Genomic DNA, 22,224 nt, shown 5'->3' with positions numbered 1-22,224 from the left:
ACCTGGTAAATCAAAACACCTGGTCACTCTCTCCCTCAGGGTAGGCCACTTCACATGCTCTTTTGGCTCTGGCTCTGAACTGCGGTTCCGTGCACCATCTTTTCTGGAACAGTGGTTGAGGGAAGCGTCCCCGCTCTCCACAGAAGGCCAGCTCTGTGCGTCTCTGGTGCGGGCAGGACCCCGTCCTGGTCTTCCCTGACTTCCTCCTTCTGAGAATCTTGCCACACCTCAGGTTCTTTTCATTCCTTCACTGACTGAACCAAAACAAAATGCGTCTGCTGACGGTGAGTTTCGTGAATACACATCCCGGGGGTTGGGGTGTGAAAATGGGTCTGTTTCTCGGCTTTTCTTCCTCATCCTAAATTTCCCATCCGGGTGTTTTATAGAGGATAAAATCAAGCCCGCCCAGAAAGCCTTCAAGGTTTGACAAACATATGGAGAGATTCTCTAAATTACAAACAAGGAATAGAGACTGAAAATTAGGTGTTTTCGGGTCTCAGAAAGTTGCAGGACAGGGCAGTTCAAGTTCATGTGAAAATGTACCAGAGAAACTGGCTGTCAGAGTTACAGCTGAGATTCTTCTTCTAAGGGAAATCGTGACTTTAAAAAGATTGGTTCCGGGTGCCTGTGCTGCTCAGGGCGTTAAGCGTTTGTGATTCCAAGGTCGAGGGATCAAGCCCCACGTTGGGCTCCAGGCTCAGCAGAGAGCCTGCTTCTCCCTCTCCCTCTGCCCGCTTTTCTGCCTACTTGTGCTCTTTCTCCATATCTCTAATAAATAAATAAAATCCTTAAAACAAAACAAAAAAATAAATAAATAAATAAAAGAGCGTTTCCCCCATTTCCCGGACCCCTCTTCCCCGGGGGCTGCTTACACTTGGTGTCAAGACCAGTGAGAACGTCCGCGCGATTTAATTGGGATGCCCGCGCGGGCCTCTAGAGGTCGCACTTCATAAACGAACTCGGGCTTTGGGGGTGGGGGGAAGGAAGAGAGTAGGAAATCAAAGGTCCAGCCCAGGGGTGGGAAGAGCTTATCAGCCTCTCAGTACCAATATCTTTATTATTAGAATCTTGGCCCGCAATTGTCCCTCCTTTGAGGGTGGGGAGGTTGTGGTGTGTACTGAGGAGAAAAGGGTAGCTATAGGTTGCTGCTGCATTTCTCATATTTCTGTATTTATTCTGTATTTATACATACATTCTGTATGTATCTCATATTGCTGTATTATAATACACAGGAATACATGGCTGAATAAATTGGATAGAAAGAAAGCATGCTTCTTTGAGAATTAGATGATAATTCATGTGTGAGAATTATATGAAAACTATATGAAAATTCAGAGCCGCGTCTCTTTATTAAGCAAAAAAATACTACTTCAAGTCGGTCAGTGCAACATATATCTCCCTTTCGCGTATACAGGCTTTCCTGCAATTATTAGAAGCAAAATATTCACACTGACCTCCAAGAGTCTCGTTTTAGATGAGATGACAAAACACACCCACCTAATAATTTAAGATCAGTATGAGGCAGAATGTAATCAGAACCTAAATGGTGCAGATGTGGTTGGAAATCAGGACAGTGATCTAAAGAAGGAAAGCATCAGTGGGAGCTGAAGTTTCTGTTCCAATGAAAGGTCTTATAGAGAAGAAGTAGGACTTCAGTTGAACTCTGAAAATAATTTGGTTAAGTGTGTACAGGCATGGAAAGGAGGGAAGTTTATTGGAGAAGTAACTGCAAAAGTACAGAGGGCATGGAGGATCCTTAACAAATTAAAAATAGGGGCACCTGGGTGGCACAGTCAGTTAAGTGTACAGCTCTGGGTTTAGGCTCAGGTCGTGATGTCAGGGTTGTGAGATCGAGCTCCTTGTGGGCTCCGTGCTCCATGGGGAAACTGTGTAAGATTTGCTCGCTCCCTCTGCCCCTCCCTCCCTAAAATAAATAATTCTTAAAAAACATTAAAAATAAAACTACCATATGATCCAACAATTTCACTTCTGGGTATTTAGATGGAGAACATGAAATCACTAATTCTAAAAAGTATCTGTACTCTCATGTTCACTGCAGCATTATTTACAATAATCAAGATTTGGTATAAAAATTCATCAAAGGATGAATGGATAAAGAAAGTGTGGTATGTATATAATGGAATATTATAGAAACATAAAAAAGAGCGAAATCTTGCCATTTGCAACAACACAGACCTCAAGGGCATTGCACTAATGAAAGAAGTCAAACATTTTAGACAATTACTGAATGATCTTCCTTACATGTAGAATCTTAAAAAAAGAAAAATTGAGCTCATAGAATTGTAGTTGCTAGAAGTGGGGGGTTGTGGGTGAGACAAATGGGTGAAGGGAACCAAAATGCACAAGCTTTAATTTAATTAGTTAAAAAATAAATGTACAGCATGGTGAGTATTGTTAATACTGTATTGCATAATTGAAATTGCTTAAAGAGTAGATTGTGAAAGTTCTCATCACAAGAAAAAAAGTTCTGTAACTATATATGGTGACAAATGTTAACTAGTCTTATTATGGCAATCATTTTGCAGTATATACAAATATCAAATATAATGTTGCACATCTGAAATTAACATAATGTTGTATGTCAGTTATACCTGAATTTAAAAAGAAAGTAGGGAGGGCAGGATGAGAGGGGCTGTGTGCAGGACAGTGAGATAGATGTCTGTTGCTCTCCACCGTCTATGTCAATGGCAGGAATACCCTGCAAGTGACCCACTTGCTCTACTCAATCATGTAACTGAATCTCCCTTGCTTAATCTTTGTTTTTGTTTTTTTTTAATTTTTAAATTTAAATTCAATTTAATTAACTTATATGCATCCTTAGTTTCAGAGGTAGAATTTAGTGATTCGTCAGTTGCTTATAACATCATAACACACTCATTTGATCATGTGCCCTCCTTAATGCCCAGCACCCAGTTACCCCATGCCCCAATCCACCTCCCCTCCAGCAACCCTCAGTTTGCTTCCAGAGTTGAGAATCTCTTATGATTTGTCTCCCTCTCTGTTTTCGTCTTATTTTTCCTTCCCTTCCCCTATGTTCATCTGTTTTGTTTCTTAAATTCCACATATGAGTAAAATCATATGGTATTTGTCTTTCTCTGACTTATTTCACTTAGCATAATATCCTCTAATTCCATCTACGTTGTTATAAATGGCAAGATTTCATTCTTTTTGGCAGATGAGTATTATTCTATTCTATATATATATACCACATCTTTATCCATTTGTCTGTTGATGGATATCTGGGCTCTTTCCATGGTTTGGCTATTGTGGACATTGTTGCTATGAACATTGGGGTGCATGTACCCCTTCGAATCACTATATTTGTATCCTTTGGATAAATGTCTTGTAGTGCAGTTGCTGGGGATTTTTTTGTTTTGTTTTGTTTTTTGGGTTTTTTTTAAATATTTTAAGTTGTTTTTGTTTGTTTGTTTTTTGGACAGACAGAAATCACAAGTAGGCAGAGAGGCAGGCACAGAGAGAGGAGGAAGCAGGCTCCCCACTGAGCAGAGAGCCCAATGCAGGGCATAATCCCCGGATCCCGAGATCATGACCTGAGCCGAAGGCAGAGGCTTTAACCCATTGAGCCACCCAGGCACCCCCAGTTGCTGGGTTTTAGGGTAGCTCTATTTTTAACTTTTTGAGGAACCTCCATACTGTTTTCCAGAATGGTTTCCCCAGCTTGCATTCCCACCAACAGTGTAGGAGGATTCCCCTTTCTCCGCATCCTCATTAACATCTATTGTTTCCTGAGTTCGTTTTAGCCATTCTGACTGGTGTGAGGTGATTTCTCACTGTGGTTTTGATTTGTATTTTCCCTGATGCCAAGTGATGTGGAGCATTTTTCCATGTGTCTGTTGGCCATTTTTATCTCTCCTCTGGAAAAATGCCTGTTCAGGTCTTCCACCCATTTCTTGACTGGATTATTTGTTTTTTTGCATGTTGAGTTTGATGACTTCTTCATAGATTTTGGAGACTTGCCATTTATCTGATAAGACATTTGCAAATATCTTCTCCCATTCTGTAGGTTGTCTTTTAGTTTTGTCACCTTTTAGTTTCGTTTACTTTGCTGTGCAAAAGATTTTATCTTGATGAAGTCCCAATAGTTCATTTTTGCTTTTGTTTCCCTTGCCTATGGTGATGTGTCTAGCAAGAATTTGCTGCAGAAGTGACTGGGTGGCTCAGTGGGTTAAGCTTCTGCCTTCGGCTCAGGTCGTGATCCCAGAGTCCTGGAATCAAGCCCTGTATCGGGCTCTCTGCTCAGTGGGGAGCCTGCTTCCCCCTCTCTCTCTGCCTGCCTCTCTGCCTACTTGGGATGTGTTTCTGTCAAATAAATAAATAAAATCTTTAAAAAAAAAAAAAAAAAGAATTTGCTGTGGCCGAGGTCAAAAATTGTGTTCTCCAATAAGATTTTTCTAGATTCCTGTCTCACATTCAGGTCTTTCACCCATTTTGAGTTTATTTTTGTGTGTGGTGTAAGAAAGTGGTCCAGTTTCATTCATCTGTACATGGCTGTCCAGTTTTCCCAACGCCATTTGTTGAAGAGATTGTCTTTTTCCCATCAGATGTTCTTTCCTGCTTTGTCGAAGGTTAGGTGACCACCTCACTTAATCTTAATCCCCCAAATTGCCAGCCCCTTAATCACTTAACTTAAACTCCCAATTGCCACTTCACATCCTCAACATATCCATGCATAACCCTTTTACGTCCTCGAAAAAAAGCCCCATGAGCCAAGAATAGAAGACTTTGAGGGGATCCGTAACTCTTCCAGAGTTTTAGGACTCCAACTGATATTGGCTGAGCCCAGAGTTTATACCACTAACTTGTACACAGTTGTATACATCAGCAGTCAGGTGATGGGCGGCACCAAGCCACAAAAAGCTCTCAGATATGTGTACTTGGCCTGCACAGTGTTGAGAAAAGCATAGTGAACAGAAAGGTAAGCTGGCTGCCCAACCAGCTTAATTCCTATTCTCCTACCTTCTTTGTTTCACATACTTCTGAGACCTAGCCAGGCAACTGTGCTTGGGATCCTGGGTTGACACTGAGGCAGGAGAAGGAGAACTGGAAAAAAGCCTGTTCTCGAGACTCTTCTAAAAGAAGACTTTGCAAACAAAAAAAATAAATAAATAAAGAGCTAAGTATGACAGACAAGTCTATAAGGTTTTTCAAAGGGTTCTCCACCATCAGAAACCCCTGGAGAACTTCTTAAAAATACAGAGACCTGGACCCAGAGAGCACTTACTAAGTCTTGGAGATGGCCAAGGAGTCCAAATTTTTTTAACATATTTTATTTATTTGACACAGAGAGAGAGATGGTGAGAGAGGGCACACAAGCAAAGGGAGTGGGAGAGGGAGAAGCAGGTTTCCCACTGAGCAGGGAGCCTGATGCAGGGCTTAATTCCAGGACCCTGGGATCATGACCTGAGCCGAAGGTAGATGGTTAACAACTGAGCCCCCAAGGGAGTCTAAATTTTTAACAGGCTCCCAGGGGGATTCTGATATACACAGTAATTTGAGAACTATTAAACTATACTTGTTCGGAAAAATCCCTCAAAATCATCTATTTTTCCCTTTTTGCAAATATAACACTTTGCCATATCTACTGGAAGATATTAATCATTGTCAGCTTCACATATAACCTAGAAAAACCTTTAATCACTTAACCTTCCTTTCTCTGAGCACTTCTCTTATCTATGAGCTTTGGAGTGCCCAAATTGGAGTCAGTCCCAAGTAACAATTTTCTCACACTGACCAGAGATCAGGGTTCTGAGCCACTGACTTATTTGAGGGACACAGTAAGGCACTCGCCCTCCTTCTCCTTCTCATCCCCTGGGTAAGGTAGGCAAGAGAAACCCTTCCAAAGCCTCTGGGCAGCGAGGGGGGCCCCTTCCCTTGTTCTTGACCTTGGAAAAAACTGTATCTCCATACATTTCCTTTGAAGTTGAATATTCCTGGAATAACCTTCCCAGACCGCCACACTCCTAAACTCCTAGTTATCCTTCAAGTCCCAGCTCAGACATAGTGACTCCCAAAATAATCATCATAAATCAGATTTCCTCCTTCTATTCTGTCTTACCTTGCTGTAATTTCCCTTTAGGGCACCCGTCAAAGTCTGTAGTGATGGATTTTGTGTTTATTTTATGAGCATCTAGATCTCCTTTTTAACTGAAAGTTACGTGAGGGCAGAGACCATTTGCTTTGTCCATTCTTGTATTTATAGCCTATTACCATGCCTGGCACATAGGAGGTCCTCCATTGATATTATTGAATGAATGAATGAATGGTTTTACTTTTACTGAGTACTTTCAATGTTGCCAGGCACTGGGCTCAGTCCCTTTTAATCTTCCCAGCCACCTTCTGAGGTAGGTATTATTATCCCTTTTACATAGATGAGGAAGTTGAGGCTCAACGAGGTGTTGAGAATTTGTCAGTCACACAACGAGTAAGTGGTGATGCAGTTCTCAGCCATAATATCTCATGCTTCCTGTTTGGCACGGTCAACCTGAGCGTTCCATTGCGTTCTGATACTAATGCCGCCATGAGGGGTCTCCCCCATTGTGTTTCTCATGGTGCTTCAGCTATTCCTCAGTGAGCCCACTGGTCACATTGCCTCGTCAGGATGTATACGTGGACCTGTGAGCTCATGAGGGAGTGCATGGCCCATACTTTATTCCTCTAGCCCGCCAGTTCTAACCACCAGTCTGCACCCCTGCACCCTTACGATACTGCACCAGAAGTGCCCAATCAACCCAGCATCCCTGTCCCCTCACAGTAAAGAGAAGAGAAGCCATTAACATAGACAGATTAACCGCGTGAGCGAAGAGGGAGCTCCGAGGCAGAGCGAACATATCTGCAAACTTGCCATATGAGAGAAGGGGCAAGGAGAGACGGGAGGGGTCAGCACGGCTGGTTACCCCGTGAAGAGGAAGGAACCTCTTCACCCCATCATATACCAGGCAGAAAAGTTAATTCTTTTTTTATTTTAAGATTATTTATTTATTTATTTGATAGAGAGACAGTGAGAGAAGGAGCACAAGCAGGGGGAGTGGGAGAAGGAGAAGCAGGCCTCCTGCTGAAGAGGGAGTCCGATGTGGGGCTTGATCCCAGGACCCTGGGATGGTGACCTGAGCTGAAGGCAGACACTTAATGACTGAGCCACCCAGGCACCCCATGAAAGTTAATTCTTCATGGAGTAAAAATTTCCATGTGAAAAACAAAACTTTTAAGCCTAGAAGATGATGAATAATTGTAATGGTGATTGGGAAAATTAAGACTATGGTAGGATAATCATTTTAAAGCCTCTAAATTGTCCAAAAAAGAATCAGAAAACTCATAATACTGGTGAAGATGTGGATCACTAGGAATTCCTAATACGCTGCTGGTCAGTATATATATTAACCAGTCATTGCAGGAAAAAGGTTGGCATAGCTAATAAATTACCTTATACTTATAGTAAGCACAGTTTATGTAGGAAAAAATGAGGGATGTCTGGGTGGCTCATTCAGTTAAGCGTCTGCCTTTGCCTCAGGTCATGATCTCAGGGTCCTAGGATCAAGCCCCGCATCAGGCTCCCTGCTCAGTGGGAACTCAACTTCTCCCTCTCTCTCTGTCCCTCACTCTCGCCCATGCTCTCTCACTCATTTTGTCAAATTTATAAATAAAATCTTTTTTTAAAAAAAGATAATCATCAATCTTTTTTTAAAAAAGATTTTATTTATTTATTTGACAGACAGAGATCACAAGTAGGCAGAGAGGCAGGCAGAGAGAGGAGGAAGCAGGCTCCCTGCCGAGGAGAGAGCCCGATGTGGGGCTCGATCCCAGGACCCTGGGATCACGACCCAAGCCAAAGGCAGAGGCTTTAACCCACTGAGCCACCCAGGCGCCCCAAATAAATAAAATCTTTAAAAAAAAAATGAAGGGGCGCCTGGATGGCTCAGTGGGTTAAGCCACTGCCTTCGGCTCAGGTCATGATCTCAGGGTCCTGGGATTGAGCCCTGCATCGGGCTCTCTGCTCAGTGGGGAGCCTGCTTCCCCCCCCCCACCTCTGTCCACCTCTCTGCCTGCTTGTGATCTCTCTGTCAAATAAATAAAATCTTTTAAAAAGAAAAAATGAAGAAGCTGGCCCAGCTGCTGTGGAAAAGAGCATAACAGTTCCTCAAAACATGGAACTACCATATGGTCCAGTAACTCCAGTTTTGGATATACACCCAAAAGAAATGGAATCAGGAACTCGAAGAGATATTTGTACACCCATGTTCATGGTGGCATTATTCCCTAGAGCCAAAAGGTGGAAGCAATCCAAGCGTCTATCAATGGATGAATGGATAAACAAAATGTAGTGTGTGTGTGTATGTCTCAGTGGACACTAGTCAAGGAAGAAAATTCTAACGCATGCCACAAGGTGGATGAACTTTGAAAACATCACGCAAAATAAAATAAACCAATCACAAAAGGACAAATATTGTGATTCCACTTATAGGAGGCATCAAGAGTCAAATCCCCAGAGACAGAAAGTAGACTAGAGGTTGCAAGGGGCTGAGGGCAGAAAGGTTGGGGGAGTGACTGTTTAATAGGTACAGAGTTTCAGTGGGGAAAGATGGAAAGTTTTGGAGACGGACAGGGGGACTCTTTCACAATAGCATGAACGTGCTTAATGCAATGAAACTCAATGCTTAAGAGTCATTAAAGGGTAAATTTTACATACATTTTACTGCAATTAATAAAAGTGAATGAGCAATGTTCTCTACTCATTCTCCTGTGAGTGGATGTTTAGGATAGTTCCAGTTTTGTTTGTTCATTTGTTTTTGTTGCTACAGCTGACAAGGCAACTATGAACATTCTTTTCCGTGTCTCCACTCTTCCACCTGTGCAAGAAAATGTGTAGAGTATGGCCCTAAAGATGAAATTGCTGAGTCCATTTTACTATGTGCCATTGTTTTCCAAAGTGGTTGTACTTTTTTTTTTTTTTTTTTTTAAGATTTTATTCACTTACTGACAGACCAAGATCACAAGTAGTCATAGAGACAGTCAGTGAGGGGAAAGCAGGCTCCCAGCTGACCAGAGAGCCCGATGCAGGGCTCAATCCCAGGACCCTGGGATCATGACCTGAGCCCAAGGCAGAGGGTTTAATCTACTGAGCCACCCAGGCACCCCAAGGTTGTACTTTTTGACATAATTTACATCATAAAAATAATTTGTAAAATATGTTCAGGACATGTTAAATAACCATCAGAAGGACCCAGGCGAATCTTACCTGACTATCTAGAAGTATACTGCCCAGAAGAGGGGGCTCTGACCAGACTATCAGTGCCATCTTTTAGTTCTTTGCTGGGGATCCCGTTTAAGACCTTTGACTAATTGATGCCAGCTGGTGGTGGACCACCAGGATAGCAAGAGGTCTGGAAACTTTGAAAGGAAGGAAAGGCTGAATGAGAGCGAGTGAAAAGCACTCATGAACTTGTTGGAGAGTTTAATTCAGAAGCACAGCTACTCTCTTTGTTTGGCTCACACCCTGTTCTCTTCTCTCTGGGAAATTCATCCTCTTTGATTAAGTGAGTTACCTTAGCAGGAGCCAGATCCACAGAACCAGCCTGGAAAAGGAAAAGAGCAAGTTAGGGGACACATGAGACCCAACGTCAACTACTAGAGAACCTGTCTTAGAGACATGGATTCGCTCTGGGATGTGCCAGAGAGCAGGTCCAGTGTTTAGAGGCTCAGGGGAGCTGGGCAAGCACCACCCGATAGGCTGCCTGTGAGGTCCTGGGCATGTCCAACCATCTAGATGGTCACAGAGTCCAGAACTAATGGCTGGCGAAGCCAAAGAAAATGACAATAGGTCCTCTTCCACTCTGTGATCATGGTTCACGTATCTCCAAATGGAAGGCACCCCACCCACCGTAATCGCACTTAGCCTTGGGTCCACTCTGTCAATGCTGGAGTTGGGTTTTCTGTCCAATTATTCTATTACCCACTCTGATGTTACCAGGAGCCAGATTAGCCCTTTTAATGTAACCTGTGGTTGCTGGAGAATTAAAAACTGCTGCCCAGGCTTAGGTTTCACTATTTGTAAAGTAAATCACGTATTCCACTAATAAAAAGTGGCTTACAGCAGATGCATATAGTTGTTGTTGTTTTTTCTATATCCCAGACAGGCCATCATTTTCTACCTCTCCTATAAACAGCCTACCATCTTTTCAAGATTTTCTCCCACATGCACTTTAAAGGTTCTCCATATTCTGCACACAGAAGTGTTTTGATTACCTTTCATGGAAGTCCACTGGATACTGAACTTAAAGATTTATATAAATAGCCACAGTCCTCCTTTGATACTGTGCAATGCAGCCCTGAAGAAGGTCCCACAAATAAGTCAGAGGATTTCATGTCACTTTAAAACCACTGAATGTCGAGGAAAGGCTGCTGAAAGATCTTGATCAATACTGACTCCACCCTGTATACCATGAGAAATGTGAAGCATGAAGCCTATGTCTTTTCCCAAGTCTGGCAATTTCTTTTCTAAGCAGTCATTAAATCAGTGAAAACAATACAGATGATATGAGTTGCCCAAATTGTTTTAGCAGCAGTCCCGGAACCAAAACCCCATGGACACATTTGACAAATCTGCAATTGGCAAATGTTTAAATGTCAGGTCCATGCTAATTTCTTCTGCAAAACTACTCAGGGGAAGTCAGATATCAGCCCAAGCCTTCCCTGCTGGTCACAGAAAGATTTCCAAAAGTCCTCCCTAGCTGATGTCAGAGCCCAGTGGGCTTTCTTTGTCCCCCTCCCTGGCACCATTTGGTGTCCCTGTGAAGTTTTCTGCTCCTGCTGCGGTACAGGCATCGTGTCAAATCTGGTTCAACCCTTGTGCTGAGTCAGAGCAGGTGCAGGAATGAAGTAACTGCTTTGTAGCCATATTTGCATCTTTCAGCCCCTGAGCAAGCTGGCTCAGGTGTGCTTCCTCCTTTCATCTGCCATTGGTCTGCTCAGCCCAAGACCAGACCAGTAGTCTGCCCAGCAGGATGTGAACTGGTTGTTTCATCCTTGTCATTTGATTAATGACTGACAGCCTGTTTGAAGCTGTCCTTTCATTCTTAAGAGGCAAATTCTCTCTGTTGTGGAATCTCTTCTCCCTGCAGAGCCTAGGGTTTGGGACCCCCACCCCCTCAGACTTGGCCCTGAGCCCAGGACTGGAGGCTGTCATAACAGGGAGGTAGTTGTGGCTTTGGCCATGGGATCACCTCTCCACATTTCTCCTCACCCAGAGCAGATGCACAGGGAAGCACAGACCTCCTCCCTTAGAGACCCAGTAAGAGGAATAAGAAGCTGACTTAGAGTCCCAAAGAACTTCTCAATGAAAAGTAAGAACTTCACATCTCGTGCTTTCTAAATGGGCATTACCAAACCCTTTCCTACTTTTTAATGTTAATAGTGATTATGAATTATGGGGCTCACAGACTGACATGGGCTGCGGTGCTGCCGATCAGGGAAAATCAAAGCAGTCTACTAGAGACATCAAGGTCTCCTAGACGCCAGTGAGGTTTGCTTTTAACACACCAAACTGCTCTGTGACCTCACAGCAGGAAGGTCTGAGCCAAGGGCTGAGATCCACTGGACTGGTCTGGAGGTAGTGCTGAGAGAAGGCGGTGCCATATAATGAGAGGTGAGAGGTGAAAAAAACTAGATGTGCAATATCCAGATATCCAGAATGCTTTCATGCACAAGCACAGCACTGAGGCCGTGCCCTAGAAAGGATCTGGCAGAGGGGAGAATGACAGCCCATTCATTGGCAGAGTTAGAGGGGAAGGCAGTTGCATTGACATTCTCAAAAATAATTTTGGGGGGGATCCTGGGTGCTCTGTCATTTAAGCGTCTGAGGAGGCTGGATTTTGGTCTCAGGGTGGTGAGATTGAGCTCTGCATTAAAATTCTCTCTCCCTCTGTCCCTCCCCACCTCTCTCTCTTCTTCTCCCTCTCTCTAACTACTACTACTACTACTAATAATAACTATTATCATTATTATTATTTTAATGAAAACCAAAAATGTATTTTTGGAGCCCAAAGTGGAAAGGACTAAATTCTTCTAAAACAAAAACGGGAGTGGGTAGATGAAGGAGGCAAAAGGTTGTCAAAAGCAGTCCTGGTCTGGGGTGACCCAGTTCTCTAAGGAGATGAGATAGATCCTCAGTCATCAAGAGGGATAGAGCTGGGGCCCTGAACTGAGCAGGCTGGTGAGGACTGGTACTGAAGGGCCAATTTCCTCCCTGGGAAACTGAGGTCCGTGGCTGCAGAAAGCCCGGCAGCCAGTTGGCATGAAGGCATCTGGACATTGTGACGTGTGGACATGCAGTTCCATTTGCCTAGCAATTTCCGGCACACCCTGCAGCCCACTTTCACCAAGCTATTATCCAGGGAAAGGAGAGCTATGTTTAAAGATCCTAGAGAAGGATCCTTAAAGAAGGATCTTTTCTCTAGAATGAGCCAAATCTTCTTTTCTCCTCTAGAAAAGAAACAAAAAAACCAAGCTAAGCCATCAGAAAAAATTATAATCTGATATGAAGTTTAGTTGCAACTTTAGCTACCACTCTAAAGAGAACAGGATGAGAGACACATGGGAACTACTGGAGGAGGAGGCCACGAGGGGAAATCAGGCAACCCAGGGACGCAGACACTGAACTTGGCCACCACCCACTTTGAACCTAGAAAATAGCAGCAAACTGTGAACGAGGGCTGTCGTCATGGAAGGGGGTGCTGTAACTGTCCCTATTCCAAACCGCAGGGGTGTCTGGTGAGTTTAAGACCCATTTCTCCCCACACAGTCCTACTGACATGCGGTCTCTCTTCCCTCCCTGTTTTTCTGGCTGCCCATCTTCTCCGGGGCACCTGCCACTCCCCCACCCCCCAGCTTACCCAGCTCTGCCCTTAACTTCCAGAGCTGCTCTCTAAGCCCACGATGAAATAATTACAGGTCCTACTTGGCACTTTACCATGTGCCAGACGCTGCTCTGAGTACTTTTGCTTGTCTTAACTCCTTTAATCCTCATAACAACCCTGTGAAATAGGTACTATTTTAATCCCCATTTAACAGATAGAAAGACTGGGGCACAGAGAGGTGGAGGGACTGGCCCAAGTTCACACAGCTAGTGAGTGGCAGAGTGAGGATTTGAACCCCGGAGGTCTGGCACAGACATCTCTGCTCTCAGCCATTGCCTTACCTCTCAACAACAGCCTGTCCTAGAATGCCAGATCTTAGGCTGCTCAAGTTCATTTTGAGGCCGTATGAGTTTAGCCAGTGAGGGCTCCTACAAGCACAGTCCTGCCTCATACCTGAGCCCACCAGGACTGAGCCAAGTGATGGTTGGAATCCTGGCATCCTGCCCAGCTCTTAGCAGCCCCTTCCCTGGGGGCCTGGCACAAACTGTCTATCCCCTGCTACTGACTAGGGTCCTGCTGAGCGCAACCCCTCACCTGGGGCCCCACCACTGTACCCTGGCTGACTCCGAGTCCATCTCTGGCTGGAAGCCCCAGATACAGAGCACCTGTCACAGGGCTGGACCCTCTTAACCGAGAGGTGCCCCAGCGTCACCACTGTTCCCCACACTGAATCGCTCCCTGCTCATTCTACCAGCTGCTCCCATCCCCCACTTCTCACAGGCCCCCACTTCCGCACTGAGTCCACCTAAATTGTGAGGGGCTTCAACCTCCTGTGAGCGCAGGCACTGTCTTCTGCTTCTCACCACAGAGGTGCAAACAGTCAACAATCCAGTTAGTGGACTGGCAAGAACCTTTTTAAAAACAAATGGGGAAGTGAAACATACTCCAGAGGGACATTTCTTCCTAAAGGCCACATGGATGGAGTGTGATCAAATCTCTGACCTCCTGGGGCCATAATTGGCTCATCAGCTAAGCGTCCACCTTCAGCTCAGGTCATGATCCCGGGGTCCTGGGATCAAGCCCCACCTTGGGCTCCCTGCTCAGTGGAAAGCCTGCAGCTCCCTCTCCCACTCCCCCTGCTTGTGCTCCCTCTCTTGCTGTCTCTCTCTCTCTCTGTGTTTCAAATAAATAAATAAATAAATAAAATCTTTAAAAAAAAAATCTCTGACCTTGGAGAGTCATTCAGGAATCCTCTGGATCCTCTCTCCGTGTGACCTCCATGTTTACCGACCTCAAACCACCCTGAGGGGGTCGGTGGTGAGACAGAGTCCACAGCAGTGTGACCCAGGGAGAGACACGAGGAGGGGGGCCCTGTGTGTGGTCTGGGGCTGTGTGGAGTGCAGCAGTGAGGAGACATCCTCAGACATACACAGAGAGGAGCGGCATCCCCGAGGCCTTGCCCTAGGGCTTATTCTATCTGCAGGTAACCCAAGGCATCCGGCAAACCCCCAGGGACAGACAGGATAAGGGACATTGCTATTTCCTTGCTTGGCTTTAGCTTTCATTCCCAGGAACACAATCGTAATTTAGAGTTTCCGAGAAAGTTCTGTCAGAAATATTGCCTGTTCTGCTGTCCAGGGCTTCCCCAAGAATTCAGTCCTCTTCTGGCCCCTGAGGCAGCCTGTCATTTTGCTTCCAAACAGCAAAGGAACATGTGCCTGTCTTACTAAGTAATATGACTGTACATATCCTAGACATAAGACGAGCATTCTCCAGAACATGTCCTAGGTACGAAGAACTGGGAAGAAAAAAAAAGTGTAGGAAAGGCTACATACGATGGACCCCCTTGCTGCAGATCCCAGGGCCCCCTCACGTGGTGAGGCCGCTGGGAAATTCTGCAGCCAGGCAGGCAGTGTAGTTTCATTTAACACGGCATTTCCCTGGGCTGGGAGCCGGAGCGATTGGAGAGTGATGACTTCATGGGTCAAGGGTTTCTCTGGGGGGTGATGGAAAAGTGCTGGAATTTGTAGTGATATTTGTACAATATTGGGCGTGTGCTAGATGCCACTGAATGGAATCCTTTACTATGGCCAAAATGGTAAATTTGCTGTTATATATGTTTTACTGCAAAGACAGAAGGAGGGGGGTGTACCTCCTGATGGGGCACACGAGGAACTGGGCAGTCTTGCCACAAAGTCCAACTCGATTAGGCCTCTAGAGCCACCAGTTTGTAGGAAAAACAGGGGAAAGAGGAACATTCAACTCCCTGCAGAGGCATTCAACAAAATTAGAAAATGAGGAGCATCAAAGGAATAAATCTCTCGGTTTCTTTAACAACTAAAAGGTAAGGGGAAAAAAGAGGGAGGGTGAACAGTCACAGTTTAAAAGATGTACAGGACCTATCAGCCAAATGCAGTGTGTGAATCATGTTTGGATCCTAATTTAAACAAACCAACTAATTTTTTTTTTTAAGATTTATTCATTTTTTAAAAAGTTTATTGGGGGGCCTGGGTGGCTCGGTTGGGTGACTGTCTTCGGCTCAGGTCATGATCCTGGAGTCCTGGGATTGAGTCCCTCATCGGGCTCTCTGCTCAGCAGGGAGCCTGCTTCTCCCTCTGACCCTCCCCTTCTCGTGCTCTCTCTCTTTCGTTCTCTCTCTCTCTCAAATAAATAAATAAAATATTTTTTAAAAAAGTTTATTCATTCATTCATTCATTCATTCATTCATTCATTCATTCATGAGAGACAGAGGGAGAGGCCAAGACAGAGGGAGAAGCAGGGTCCCCAGTGAGCAGGGAGCCTGACGTGGGACTCAATCCCAAGACCCCGGGATCATGACCTGAGCCGAAGGCAGACACTTAACTGACTGAGCCAGCCAGGAGCCCTCAACAAATTTTTTTTAAAGTATTAATGTGACAACCAGGGGAGTTGGATTACTGACTGGATTTTTTATGGTATTAAGGAATTATTGTTAAATTGATAGGTGTGATAATGGCATTATGGTGATGTAATAAAGAAATGTATTTTTGGAAATACATAGTGAAGCATTCACGGATGAAAAGATATGTGTGGGATTTGTTGTAAGGTAATTCAGAATAAGGAAGGGGAGGAGAGGCGCCTGCGTGGCTCAGTCAGTTAAATGTCCGACTCTTGGTTTCAGCTCAGGTCCTGATCTCAGAATGGTGAGATCAAGCTCCACCTGGGGCTCCGTGCTCAGAGCAGAGTCTGCTTAAGATTTCTCCTCTTCCTTCTGCTCCTCCCTTCCAAGCTCTCTCTTTCTCTCAAATAAATAAATCTTAAAGGAAAAAAAAAAAAAAAGGAAGAGGAGGAAAATGGATGACAGTTTAAAAGAAACAGGACTGGCCATGAATTGATGATTGCTGGAAGTTGGGTGTTCTAATTTTGTATTAAGTTTGAAAATGTCCATATAAGTAGTATTTTAAAAATACATTGTGGACCAACAAATGAAAAGGAGGACCTAAGTCTTGGACATGGCATAGTTTTCTAATAACTAAATCTCTGGTAGATGTAGGATGTTAAAATAAGACCCAGAGATTTTAAGATCAGGATTTTTATATTTGCTTTCCATCCTTCCTGCCATATTAGGGGGAAAAAAAAATACCATGCTCATAAAGCAGGGTAGAGTCCAGGAAAGCAAAAATAAAAGCATTTCTTAAGTGTTTGCTGTGTGTATGTATTAATTTCTTGTTCACAGTCCTCTAATAGCTTCCCATCTCACTCGGAGCAAAATACAAATTCCTTACTATGGTCTGTGATGGGTCCAATATGACCTGGCACCTGAAACCCTTCTCCCTTCCTACTGCACTGGCCTCCCCACTATTTTTTGAAAACAGCTGGTGCTCTCTTGCCTCAGGGCCTTTGCACTCACTATTCTCACTGCCCAGAATACTCTCCCCCCACAGCTAGCTGTGTGATCCTCTCCCTAACCTGCTTGAAGTCGGACTTTCTCTAGGCACTTACTTATGTAACGTAGGTGTGAGCTCCCACACATGTACCATCACTCACCTTTCCTTTATCTCTTTTCCCTTGCTTTGTTTATTTTTTAGCATTTATCGCTCCCTGACAAATTATTTGTTGATTGTTTTTCTGCCTCACATGGACTGTAAACTCCAATAGACCTAGCCTCTGTTTATTCAAACAATGCCTGGTTTTTTGAGCACATAGTAGGTGCTCATTAAATAGTTATTGACTTAATTTAATGCATACCCACAAGTGTTTAGGTAAACATGCCCCACCCCCATGGGGGGCTGATGTGTATTTCCATACTGGCCAAGACCTTCCTGGATTAGCTGGAGATGCCTCAGCTGGGCCCAGAGGTTTGCAGAGCAGCCAAGAGCCTGGCAGTGAGAGAGGCCTCCTAGTCCCTTCAGCCTATGGGAGGGACAGCTGGGGAAGACCTTCTGAGCTCTGTTGGGGCTGGGAGGACTGTTTTTCCTTAAGAAGAGTGAGATTAGGGGCGCCTGGGTGGTTCAGTGGGTTAAAGTCTTTGCCTTCGGCTCGGGTCATGATCCCAGGGTTCTTGGATCGAGCCCTGCATTGGGCTCTCTGCTCGGCAGGGATCTCTGTCTGTCAAATAAATTTTAAAAAATCTTTAAAACAACAAAAAAAAAGTGAGTTTAGATGAAGGTCCCACTGAGGGGTGGCAGCATCTGCTGGAAACAAACTGGGAAGAAAGGCCACAGCTGGATAGAGTGTTTAGGGGTCACAAGAGTGCTGTGGACTCAGATGCTACAGATAGTTTGAGGTTCTTTTTCTTTTTCTTTTTTAATTTTATTTATTTGAGAGAGAGAGAGAACAGGAGCAGGGTGAGTGCCAAAGGGAGAAGCAGACACCACGCTGAGCAGGGAGCCCGGTGCCCACGTTCAGCTTGATCCTGGGACTCCAGGATCATGACCTGAGCCAAAGGTCGATGCTTAACTGACTGAGCCATGCAGGAGCCTCTGGTTTGAGGTTCTTAAAGGTATTTGTTTTCAGGGGAGAGTTGGGCAATGCACAAATGGATAAGCAATTCTGAGTGCTAAATATTCCACAGAGCAATGCTGTGTGGTCAGAGAACAGGCCCTGCTATAACTGTCCAACTTATTTTGAAGAATTACACTTCTGTGCAAGTTAACCTCCTGAACTACACTTCAAGTTGCTGTCCAAATGAATCTAGGTTTTGTTTTTTGTTTTTTGGTGTGTGTGTGTGTGTGTGTGTGTGTGTGTGTGTGTGTGGTTTTTTGTTGTTATTGTTTGTTTTTTCCCAAAGGAATCCAGGTAGCTAAAGCCCTCCTTTGGAACCCAGTTCAGAACTCACACTTGAGAAGCTGGGCCTCCCCTCCGAAACTGCCAAGGAACTGGGTTTCCACACGTGATAGAAGAGAGCAGTGAGCTTCTCTGCTGGAGACAGCATGGCTGAAATAGTGGAAATCTGGGAGGGGAACTGCATCTCATCAGCGGCTCACTTCCTAAAAAGCTGTACAGCAAAAAGACTTGTTAATGATCCAAATGTTTAACTCAACAAGGTGATCTTGCTGGTTAGAAGATTCCCATAGGAAATACTTTAGGAAAATAAATAATCCTTAATTTGCAGTTTCAAACATGAAGCACACGTCTATACTTCCAGTTTTCACATGGCAAAACATCGCTTTACATCAGCCAGTTTCTGATCTCTCAGCCACCTTGCTGAATTCCAGTGTCAGCTACACCACATAATCATCTCTTGGCTGTGAAAAGATTTCCTGGCAGGCTCTCCAAGACAAGGACAGATGGCATCCCACTGGGGGTCCTCCCAGCTCTTTGTTTTAGCAAATATTGATGCTTTTGTGGGAAACAGATCCAGATCCTGTTTTTTCCTAACTCCTCTTGTCAGTCCTGAAGGTTTGGAGACACGTAGTTTGATAGAATTGGGAAAGTACACTTGCGACTGACATACATTAAGGAGGGTAACATTCATGGTTAATTGATGTTCGTAAAAGTCGCAAAGTGGTAAGCAATATTCTGTGATCACAAATCACTTCTGAGCAGAAATGAGGGAGAGTGGTCAGGGAGAGGGGGAGACAAGCGACCAAAAAATTCAAACATTTTTTAAGATCCCCAAAACATGTATAAAAAGTTTATCACAGAGTTATAATAATGGAAGTATGACAACAACTGAAACACTCATCAGTAGCAAATTGTTTCACTAGGTCAAATACACCCACATTAGAGGATATTTTGCCACCTACAGAGATGACAATGTGTGGCAATATTTGTTTAATACGGAAGATGTAATCAATATTGGCAGTTTTTAAAAAGCAGGCACAAAAAACAATTTGTTACAAAACCAAATTATTTTTATTAAATTATTATAGAACTCCCATAAGTTATAGAAATTATTTTTATAAAAATGATGTGTGTGTGCGACCCTTCGGATAGTGAAATTCTAGGTGATTTTAAGTTCTACTTTCCTTTCTGTTATCTGTTGGTGGTGTTTTATAAGGAGCACATATTGCTTCTATCATGAGGAGGCAAACTAAAAGTTATTCCAAGTTTTAAAAATAAGTCACAGATAACTTTTTTTTTTAAAGGTTTTATTTATTTGTTTGACGGAGAGAGACACAGTGAAAGAGGAACACAAGCAGGGGGAGTGGGAGAGGAAGAAGCAGGCTTCCCGCTAAGTAGGGAGCCCGATGTGGGGCTTGATCCCAGGACCCCAGGATCATGACCTGAGAAGAAGGCAGATGCTTAATGACTGAGCCACCCTGGCGCCCACAGATAACTTTTAATCAACTTCTCCCACAAAAGCCTGATGTGGTATTTTGTTGGGGCCCTGCAGCGGGAGAGGGGGGAGGAACAAAACAAAGGTCAGGGCAGAGGGAGCCTTGAAGGTTAGACACTGGGATGAGGCAAAGGGTTCAGAGGGCTTCCAAGCCAAGCCTCCTGCCCATCTGCCCTGACCTGAACTGGCCTGAGAGCCAATGTGGAAACTCCCTCTTTCAGCAACCCTCCCTCCCATACCCTGGCTCTGAGGCTGCCAGGAACTTGGCTGCCATGAACAGAGTATCCCAATCTTGACTCAGGGGAAAAATAGTTCTTATATAATAACAAGAACCACACAAGAACTAAGGGAAATGGAAAACTTATCTGTACCCATTTTCTAGAAATGCCCCCAGCAAATTACCACTCCAAGAGCCTGGTGACTTGAAATGGCACTGTATTTCTCACTTGTGTGGGAGCTCAGGGGTCTGAAATCAAGGGGCTGGCCGGGATATGCTCCCCCTGGAGGCTCTTGCTAAGAACATCCTTGCATCTTCCCACTTCCGATGGCTCCTGGCGCTCAGAGCAACATTGCTCGCATCTCTGCCTCTGTCTTCACATGGCCTCCTTCTCTGTGTGTCTGCTTTTCTGGTTCTTATAAGCACACTCTCAGCAGACTCAGGGTCCACCCTAATCCCATATGATCTCATCTCAGTCCTCACTTTACATCCGCGGAGACCCTATTTCCAATTTAGGTCACAGTTGGAAGTTTGGGGTGGATGTGAATTTGGGCGGACACTATTTGGCCCACTATAATATTGTAGACAATATTTGTTCAGGAAGCAACAACTCTGATGAGAATTTATCTTTCTATACAGGAGGTGGAAGGCTGGCAGTGGATGGCAGGGGGCTCGGAATAGGCTCTACGGGGGGCCCAGAAAGCCTGCCTCTTTCTTGTAGTTTGGCAGTCAGCAAGCTGCCTTGGAGTTAAGATCTGACAGAGTTTCTGGAGTCCAGGATAATAAAACTAGAAATTGGATAAAAACAGCAAGGACAAAGATACAGTCAAGCAGGAATTGGTTAATGATGTGGATTAGCACAGAGAACATTACAGCTACTATCAAAAATGCAAATATGCTCGAAGGAGAAGATCAAGCAAATGAGAGAATTCAGGTGCTAAACTAACCATCAGTTCGGGAAGTAAAAAACGCATCAGCTTCACTAAATAATGATCAGAGTCGTTGGCCTCAAAACTAGCTTTTGATAGCAAAGGGGCAATTAATCAGTCCACTAGAATCTGGATTTCTATTAAGTCCTGATTAGGGATTCTTGGGGTTTCTACTTTCTGGATGACCAGTGACCTTCCTCACAACCCAACTCATGCGCGGCTTCCCTATTGTCAAATAGTGGGAAAGTACAGAGTGAAGATCAAGGTGATAAACTTTCCAGACGTCATCAGGCAGGTACCCGTACTAACCAAAAAAGTAGGGAAGTCGTATCATAAAGTCAGAGAAAGATGCTTTCGTGTTTCCCTTCCAGCTGGAGACTGAATCCAGAATAGAGTGTATCTTATTTTCCAAACTATGCGGTGGTGTTTTCAGGACTGAAAGCCTCATAGGTAGGTGAGAACATGAGTTTGATAGTAGTTTAACAGAACTCCTCATTCACGGCCAAGACTTTCAGACACATTGAAGGCCAGATGGGAACTTAGAAACCTGTCCAGTTCAAGTTCTCTCTGTGCAGGTAAGAGGTCTGAGGTCTAGATACATAGGCACCCCTTCCAAGATGACTTGCTTGGGCTAAACTAGGATTAGAACCAGGAATCCCAGGCACTGTTCATGATATGCTTTGAACATTCTCACCAGGCAGCCTTCCTTAAACACCTAGACTGTCAGAGTAAAGTGCTACTCTGCTTTGAATAAGTCACTCTGGGTTTGCATAAGTGTATCGAGTCACTGTGAGGGGCTAAAATAGTATCTTCAATCAAAAAGAGCTAGATACCAAGTAAGTGCTGAACGAGTGGTTTCTAAATGAAAAGAATTCAGAATAAGACCAAGGGACAGAGGCTGCCCAGATGTGCCCAAGACTGGTATCCATGGTTTCCTCTTGGTCTTGGGAATACCACGAGGCCCACCCTCCAGCTTTCTAGCTTTTAAGCATGGCCATGAGGCTGAGTTCTGGCCAATGGAATGTGAGTGGAGTCACGGGGGGTCACTTCCTGGCCTGGCCCACAGGTTCCTCCCATGCTTGGTCTTCACTCTCTTTCTCCATCACCAGCTGAATGAAGAAGATGCTGAGGACCTGGAAGAAGATGGAGCCACTGTAAGGATAGGGCCTGTGTCCTCAAATGACCTGGAAAAGTACAGGTACTCCTTATCCCAAACACTTTTTTGATCAGCAAAATAAGAAAGAAGTAAGCTTGCACTGGGCCAAGCCACTGAGATTTGGGGGTTATTTATTATAGTGATTAGCCGCTCCGATCAGGTTTGTGTGGGCAGTTAACCAGAACCAGGCCCAGAATAGTTTAGGAGCTAGACACTTTGGTTGTGATGGACAGGACCAAGATTGGCAATGCAAACTCCCTTTGCTCCCAACT

Source organism: Mustela nivalis (assembly GCF_964662115.1).
Source record: "Mustela nivalis genome assembly, chromosome: 12".
NCBI classification, from domain to species: Eukaryota; Metazoa; Chordata; class Mammalia; order Carnivora; family Mustelidae; genus Mustela; species Mustela nivalis.
The sequence above is the reverse complement of the archived record's forward strand: the minus strand, read 5'-3'. Positions refer to the sequence as shown.